Source organism: Tupaia chinensis, unplaced genomic scaffold, assembly GCF_000334495.1.
Source record: "Tupaia chinensis unplaced genomic scaffold, TupChi_1.0 Scaffold139943_1, whole genome shotgun sequence".
In the NCBI taxonomy this organism is placed as follows: Eukaryota; Metazoa; Chordata; class Mammalia; order Scandentia; family Tupaiidae; genus Tupaia; species Tupaia belangeri.
In genome coordinates, this window is record NW_006199822.1 from 2394303 (window position 1) to 2401949 (window position 7647).

Below are 7647 nucleotides of genomic sequence, written 5' to 3' on the forward strand. Positions count from 1 at the left end.
ACACACCCTATGGCAAAAACCTCTCAAAAAAAAAAAAAATCTTTTGTCAGGGATCTGCAGGTGGTATGTGGTTCAGGCAGCTGCACTCCCACATGGATGAGGACAGTTTGAGTTCCGGACCCAACGGCTAGAAAATCATGCCGGTGTGTGTGCATGTATGCCCCAAATCCCAGGAGGAGAATATAAGAAAAGGGATTGCAGAGTGTCCATCTCGCTTTGGGGGCGATGTCTCACTTTCCCTCTCACTGTATCTCTCTGGCAAGCACATATACCCGATAGCAAAAACCTAAAATAGATAAATAAATAAAACCTTGTTCTCCACGTGACCTTCATTTTTCTGCTTCCATAACGAAATCCCCTGGACTGGCTTATATTCATAAACAACACAAGTTTATTTGACTTACAGGTTCTGGAGGCTGGGAAGTTCACGAATATAGCACCAGCACCTGGTGAGGGTTATCCCGTGGCAGGAGGGCATAAGGTAAAAGTACGTGCATGAGACAGTGAAAGAGGGCAGTTTTATAAGGAGCCCATTTGAGATAACTAACCCGTGATAACAGCATTAATCACCTCTTAAAGGCCCCACCTCCCAAGTTACATTGGCAGTTAAATTTCAGCGTGTGTTTTCATGGGGACATTCAAACCATTTTTATTATTGTTGTTGATATTGTTGTAATTGTTTTTAATGAGCTAAGAGCAGGCTCTCTTTTTGGTTAACTGCCGTAATTTAAACATACTAGATGGGGAAAGATGTAAATAGTGACTCTCAAATTTGGCTAATGTCTGTGGGTAATGTTCACATGTGCACACACACATACACTCACGCCCCCCCCCACACACACACACAGATTTTCCCAGGTAGCTCAGACCCAAACAATCATACATAGCTTGTTGATCAGCATTTGGTCACTATGGAGATGGGATACCACCTTCTATTTTCATAATGTTCCAGGACTTCAAATTGGCATGTTGGTAATAATTATAAACTCCTTTTCATTAAATTTTATATATCGCTTTTGAAATATTTTGAATATTGTGTTTGAAATTAAAGGTGGTGTCCATATCACCTCCTTCCCCTGTGATACCTCACGGGTACTTTTAAAAGGGCTTGAAGACAGAGAGCACCCAGCAGCTGTTCTGATGGACTCTTTGGAACATTTATTAAGTCAGGAATAGTCCTAGATACTGGGAATGCACAGCCCTCTGCCTTCGGAAGCTTCCAGTCTGGTGGGGAGCTGGTGGGTCAGTCAATAATCACATTGTAGTAAGAAGGCGCTATAACAGAGGATGCCCAGGTGATGAGAGAAGTGCTGTGGACTCAGCCAAAGAATGAGGTGAGATGGAGCTCAGAGACAGTGAAGAAAATGGAGGTGGGGGCGGGGGAGAGGCTTTGCAACCAGGGAAGATTGGGCGGGGAGGAGTCATGGATGACTCATGATTTCTCCCCATGCCAGCTAAGCCTCAGCACTGCTTCCCAGCCCAAGTCACATGGAATTTTTGAATGTCACAATATCTGGCATTTCTTCAGCTTGGAAGCTTGAAACAAAAGGCAGAGAGTAGAGGCAGACAGAAGGGAGGTGGCCAAGGGGACCAGAGGATCCAAGGCAATTATGCCCAGCACTCTGACTCTTCCCTCTGTCACAGGTCACATAAGCCATCTCCTCCAATGCTCCTCCCCCACACCCCACTTTGCAACACACATGCACTTAAACATGAACTCAGAGACGAAAAGTCAGACCAAAGCCTGGGGAATCTAAAGATCATCTCTCCAGAAATGACTGAGTGGGCCAGATGGTAGCACTGTAAAATATGCTCTGAAAGGTTGGGCCACATGGGAAAGTTCCAGGTTCATGTTGGGAGATCTCCCTGAATTTGCTGGGCATGTATGAGGCCACCATCTTGGGCTGGCTGGGGCGGATGGATTGTGGTGTGTATATCCTGTTGGGTGTTCATCTCTCTCTTTGCTCACTCATGGAAGAACTTTGGAAATAAATGTTATATTAATTTTTATTTTATTTTAACAAATAAACTTCAAAAATATTTTGAAATTACTAGGCATTACCAGAATATACTATATAAACGATCAGAGTACTTGTTTATTTTCTAAGGGGTTTTGCCATAGGGCATATGTGCTCACCAGAGGGAGAGAGGGGCGGGGAAAGTGAGAAATCATCCCCCTAGGGGGATGGACACACCATAGTCCCTTCTCGACCATTCTCCTCTCAGGATTTTGGGCATATGCACATGCAACCAGTGTGACTTTCAAGCCGCCATGTATAGGACTCAAACTGTGGTCATCTATGTGGGAGTCTAGTGCCGTATCCCCTACACCACCTGCTGTCCCCTTCAGTGCCATTAAGAGTGTTCACATTTCCTGTGCAACCCTCAGCACTATCCATGTCCAGAACTTTTTCACCACACCATACAGAAAGTCTATATCCACCTAGATGAAGTTGTAAACAGAATTAGACCTTCCATTGTTTTCTTGCTAACAAACACTAAAGGACTTGTGAAGATCAGACCAGTTAATGACAAAATGATAGGATTATTTATTTCTCAATCTGAGTTATAGTGTGAGTTGCAGTTTTGCAACCCCACTCCAAAAACCTCACAACAGCCCCGCTGAGGCAATTCCTCTACATGAGAAGAATTCACTAAGGCCCAGAAATGAAGCAACTTGGCCGAACTCTTAACAACCGTGTGGCTACGAGCATGTGTCTGCCTTGTTTCCAAATCCAACTCCTTATGCTACAGAATGAGATGCAAACAGTGTGATCCAAACATTCTTTTGCTTCTATGTGTTTGTGTTTGCTCTCTAATTTTAGTTCCAAAGATTTTCTCTGGGCCTTTGAAGCAGACACAGGCAGCCCCCTGGACATAAATGACCCTGGGCAGGGACTTGGGAAACCCAATTCTGTTATAGTTAGTGATAGAACTGTACATGTGAAGGAAATGATCTCTTTGCCTCTGGAGGCTCAGCTGTGCTGAAATAAACTGGTGATAGGCAGACTAACAGGACAAATGCCCTAACAAATGTACTATGTGCACAGACATGGGAGTGATACACAAAGGGCCGGGGGTGGGGTGGGGGGTGAGATTTATATACCCTCTTCAGAGGAGAAAGGAAGTGGAGTATAGGCAGTTTAGAGGAATAGAAAATGACTTCTGGGAAGATGAGTGGACCCTAGAGGCAGACAGCTTATAAGTAATTTTTTTTTAATATGAATGAGCCTGAAGAACAGACAATATCTTGTGACAAAAATCATACAGATGCAGTTTCATTCCTGTCTTTGTAACAGGAGTTAACCGCTGGTTAATGTGGATTCCAGGGAGGCAGTCCAAGACAAAAATTCTCAAGGAACTTCCCTTGGTTCATAAAGAAATTCCAGAGAGAATGTCTCTTTGTGCATGGGAGAAAGAAGAGAGAAACAAGGGAAGGTTAGGTGTTTTTGAGGCAGCTTCTAAAGCCTTCCAATTTCCTGTGTTCATGCCAAAGTGCCATATTTTGCGATATTGCTTTCCGAACCCCAACAAGATCTTGGGTGGATGTTCTACCATCTACAGATTTCATTTGCCCCAGCAGTGAATAGACATACTATCATTTAAAGTTCTCTCTCTCTATGCTGCCATCTTGATCTCAAGAATAGGTGGGCATGCTCTTTAGTCAATCAGCAAATATTCGCGAAACCACGCATGTGCCAGACTCCCTCTGCTCTCATAGAGCTTGCCTACACATTGCAGAATCCACCTAAGGTACATTTTTCTCCCCCTCTCTCTCTTCTTCTTGTTTTTAAATTTTACCAAGGGCACCTGTGATCTCCAGAAAGAGACAGACACGGAGAAGGAAAGAGATAAATCATCTCCCAAAGGGGCATTGTCACACCCCAATCCCTTCTCTTCCATTTCTCCATCCTGTTGGATTTGGAGTCCCTGAATTTGCTGGGCATGTATGAGGCCACCATCTTGGGCTGGCTGGGGCGGATGGATTGTGGTGTGTATATCCTGTTGGGTGTTCATCTCTCTCTTTGCTCACTCATGGAAGAACTTTGGAAATAAATGTTATATTAATTTTTATTTTATTTTAACAAATAAACTTCAAAAATATTTTGAAATTACTAGGCATTACCAGAATATACTATATAAACGATCAGAGTACTTGTTTATTTTCTAAGGGGTTTTGCCATAGGGCATATGTGCTCACCAGAGGGAGAGAGGGGCGGGGAAAGTGAGAAATCATCCCCCTAGGGGGATGGACACACCATAGTCCCTTCTCGACCATTCTCCTCTCAGGATTTTGGGCATATGCACATGCAACCAGTGTGACTTTCAAGCCGCCATGTATAGGACTCAAACTGTGGTCATCTATGTGGGAGTCTAGTGCCGTATCCCCTACACCACCTGCTGTCCCCTTCAGTGCCATTAAGAGTGTTCACATTTCCTGTGCAACCCTCAGCACTATCCATGTCCAGAACTTTTTCACCACACCATACAGAAAGTCTATATCCACCTAGATGAAGTTGTAAACAGAATTAGACCTTCCATTGTTTTCTTGCTAACAAACACTAAAGGACTTGTGAAGATCAGACCAGTTAATGACAAAATGATAGGATTATTTATTTCTCAATCTGAGTTATAGTGTGAGTTGCAGTTTTGCAACCCCACTCCAAAAACCTCACAACAGCCCCGCTGAGGCAATTCCTCTACATGAGAAGAATTCACTAAGGCCCAGAAATGAAGCAACTTGGCCGAACTCTTAACAACCGTGTGGCTACGAGCATGTGTCTGCCTTGTTTCCAAATCCAACTCCTTATGCTACAGAATGAGATGCAAACAGTGTGATCCAAACATTCTTTTGCTTCTATGTGTTTGTGTTTGCTCTCTAATTTTAGTTCCAAAGATTTTCTCTGGGCCTTTGAAGCAGACACAGGCAGCCCCCTGGACATAAATGACCCTGGGCAGGGACTTGGGAAACCCAATTCTGTTATAGTTAGTGATAGAACTGTACATGTGAAGGAAATGATCTCTTTGCCTCTGGAGGCTCAGCTGTGCTGAAATAAACTGGTGATAGGCAGACTAACAGGACAAATGCCCTAACAAATGTACTATGTGCACAGACATGGGAGTGATACACAAAGGGCCGGGGGTGGGGTGGGGGGTGAGATTTATATACCCTCTTCAGAGGAGAAAGGAAGTGGAGTATAGGCAGTTTAGAGGAATAGAAAATGACTTCTGGGAAGATGAGTGGACCCTAGAGGCAGACAGCTTATAAGTAATTTTTTTTTAATATGAATGAGCCTGAAGAACAGACAATATCTTGTGACAAAAATCATACAGATGCAGTTTCATTCCTGTCTTTGTAACAGGAGTTAACCGCTGGTTAATGTGGATTCCAGGGAGGCAGTCCAAGACAAAAATTCTCAAGGAACTTCCCTTGGTTCATAAAGAAATTCCAGAGAGAATGTCTCTTTGTGCATGGGAGAAAGAAGAGAGAAACAAGGGAAGGTTAGGTGTTTTTGAGGCAGCTTCTAAAGCCTTCCAATTTCCTGTGTTCATGCCAAAGTGCCATATTTTGCGATATTGCTTTCCGAACCCCAACAAGATCTTGGGTGGATGTTCTACCATCTACAGATTTCATTTGCCCCAGCAGTGAATAGACATACTATCATTTAAAGTTCTCTCTCTCTATGCTGCCATCTTGATCTCAAGAATAGGTGGGCATGCTCTTTAGTCAATCAGCAAATATTCGCGAAACCACGCATGTGCCAGACTCCCTCTGCTCTCATAGAGCTTGCCTACACATTGCAGAATCCACCTAAGGTACATTTTTCTCCCCCTCTCTCTCTTCTTCTTGTTTTTAAATTTTACCAAGGGCACCTGTGATCTCCAGAAAGAGACAGACACGGAGAAGGAAAGAGATAAATCATCTCCCAAAGGGGCATTGTCACACCCCAATCCCTTCTCTTCCATTTCTCCATCCTGTTGGATTTGGAGTATCCGTGCACACATACCCACTGTGTTTTTCAAGCTGCAAGCACTGGGATTGAAACCATGATTGGCAATGTGGGATCTGGCTCCCTCAACTACTAGGCTAGAGGGCTGGCCCTTTTTTCTTTTGTAAATCTTAAGAGTGGAAATTAACTGTAAGAATTACATTGCATATATACAGGGAGTGATTGTACAGTGTTAGAATCTATAGACTGTAGACAACAGTGGGGTTGAAGAGTGGTTGAAGACAGTACTGGAAGGAAAGAGCTGGAAATACAGGAAGTGCTAATGGGATGCTCAAAATGTTTAGAACAAGTGCACCATGGGTTAAATAAAATTTTAAAATCCCTTTTTCTTTTTTTGAAAAGTTTATTTATTAAAATAATTATTTTGTTTAACTTTATTTTACTTATTTTAACTTGACTAGAGAGGGACAGAGGAAGAGAGAGAGAGAGAACATGAGAAGCCACCAGGTCCAGGATTTGAACCACGGTCAGCCATGTGAGAGTCCAGTGCCCCTCAAAAAAGTTTATTTACTTCTTCCATGAGAGAGATAGTCAAGAGATAGGCATGTACAGCAGGGTGCTCATACCATGATCCACCCCCCGCCTCAGCAAGCCAGGATCATGCGCATACATACATGGACAGTGTACACAGGGAGGTCTTGGCACATGAAGCTAGGACCCTCCCATGTGGGTCCAATTCCATTACCACACTGCACCATGCCTAGTTCCCCAAATCCTTTATGTTAAAAGAAAGGATGTGATCTTCATTTAATCGATATTTTTCTTTGGTATTTTTAGTATCAGGAACTCTGTTAAAAAGCACTTTATAAAGTAAATAGTGAAACTGCAACTCAAGGTGCAGTACACCATCTTAGGAATCTGCACATTTCTTTGGAAAAGTCCAGGGAGTGCATAGCTTAGCCTCTCCAGATTGCATGATCTCTGCTACACTAAATTCTGCTGTTATAGCTGGAAAGCAGCCAAGACAGGGCATATTGGGTTGCTGGAAAAGTTATGATGCATTTTTGCGTAGAAAAACAGAAAAATATGCCATGGCTTTTCTGACAACCCAGTACTCAATATTCAGCCCAGTGAATGAGTGTGGCTGTGTTCAAATAAACATTTATTATGAAGAGCAGGCAGCATGAACTGCATGCTATAGTTTGTTGATAACCTGCTCTACACTGAAGCAGGGTCTGCAAGCACCTGTCGGTAAGTGTTAGGTGTCTTCTCTCAGGTTGTTGGCTAGGGCCAGACAGTGGCTCAGCCGTAGCACCATACTCTGTGATGCTAGACCCACATGGGAAGGTCAGAAGTTTCCATCCCAAGGCTTCCATGTGCATACTAGGCATATGTACACATGCCTATGATCCAGGCTAACTGAATTCCAATCTTGGCAGCTTGGAAAACATGGTGGGCACATGTATGTGCATGCCCCAAACAGTGATAGGATGGAGAAGTGGAAAGGAATTGCACTATGATCACACCCCAAGGGGTCGTACTTTCTCTCTGATGAGTACACATGCCCTCTGGAAAATTTAAAAAAAATATGGATAAATTTAAAATAAATAGAAAAGAAAAAGAAAGCCAAGGTCCCCAGAAAGATATGCTTAAAATTTAACCACAGTAAGAAAAGGTATAAACTTATAAACAAGAT